Here is a 1376-nt window from a genome sequence, read left to right on the forward strand (position 1 = left end):
GATTTTGGAAATTTATCCGATGAAAACTACACTCAAGGTCTACGTGCATGAATGACTTAGCTCCAGGTTGTGCTTTCGTGACGGATTCTCCGGCGACTGCAACCACGCAGCGTCCAGGGGCACCATGCCTTTACCAAAGGCTCCTTGAACCATTTCCCAACAGACAGATTGGATTAAACGTTCCACAGCCAGTCCTTTAGACCAAGATTGGGATTTGAGAGAGGTAAATAATATGCCTCTTCCCTATGTGAGTTCTACACAACCGAGAAAATAAGACAGAAGACTCAGGCAGCTATAGGTTCTACAAAATGACTTTTATTACTAAGAAAGTTAATAATATTGGAGAACATGGCTTCGATGTACAGGTCCGTGGGTTTCCTAACATCAACCCTGTTGGAATAGATTTCTCTGGAGTCCTGCATACCTGTCACGGCAAGAAGGTATGCTGTCTGCCGTGGCTTCCTCCCAAGAGAAGGAACTTTCTCTTTCCATGCTCCCAGACTCTTACCCTCCTTCTCTGAAAATGAGTGAGGTGTTAGCACAAGGCCAGAGCGTTGCATGAATGGTGTCCCTACACGTGGAGCGGGGAAGGACTGGGGAGGAACACTCCCTCCACCATCAAAAACCTGCTAGTTTTTGAAATTGAGAAAAAATACAATTTAATCCTTAAATTAAAAAAATATATTTATTTTTTAGAAAGAGACAGAAACAGAGCATGAGTGGGGGAAGAGCAGAGAGAGTGGGAGACACAGAATGCAAAGCAGGCCCCAGGCTCCCAGCTGTCAGCACAGAGCCCTCATGTGGGGCTCGAACCCTCCAATCATAAGGTCATAACCTGAGCCAATGTTGGATGCTTAACAGACTGAGCCACCCAGGGACCCCTAATTTAATTCTTGGTTATCTAGAGTTGATTCACTGAAAGTTTACCTCAAATTCTCACTGTCTCCCTCGAAGAATTGTGAGGAGCACACAGACTGTCCTAGATTATTTGAATCTGCAAATTCTAGAATATCAGCAGATGGGGGGCTGAGGTGTTTAGAACAAGGGATGAAGGAGAGCTGTGTGATGTCAGCAGAACACCTCCAGGTATTCTTGTCGGTTGTGCCCAAGTTCACTGTTGATATTTTATTTGTATAATGTCACCTATAGAATAGTTTTTTGAGACCTAGGACCCTAGAAGAATATATGTAAGAGTGTCAGAGGGCCTATGAATTTCACAAAGTGATTCTCACAGTGTTATTCTGGGGAAGATGAGCAGTGTTCCCATCTGATTCTTTTTTTTTTTTTTTTGAAATTTGCTTAAGTCTATTTATTTTGATAGCCAAATCATGGAAAGAGCCTAAATATCCATCACCTGATGAGTGGATCAAGAAGAT

The 1376-nt window shown here is 43.1% G+C and overlaps 1 long non-coding RNA gene across 1 annotated transcript in view; it reads right to left on the minus strand.

Moving 5' to 3' along the window:
- Positions 1–295: 295 nt before the first annotated feature.
- LOC115304559 overlaps positions 296–1376 on the minus strand; it is a 3991-nt gene continuing 2910 nt past the window's right edge. The window contains exon 2 of the long non-coding RNA XR_003914497.1: positions 296–517. This is a non-coding gene — a long non-coding RNA (uncharacterized LOC115304559). The remainder of the gene's footprint in view (positions 518–1376) is intronic.

The sequence above is a fragment of the Suricata suricatta genome, chromosome 10, assembly GCF_006229205.1.
Source record: "Suricata suricatta isolate VVHF042 chromosome 10, meerkat_22Aug2017_6uvM2_HiC, whole genome shotgun sequence".
NCBI classification, from domain to species: Eukaryota; Metazoa; Chordata; class Mammalia; order Carnivora; family Herpestidae; genus Suricata; species Suricata suricatta.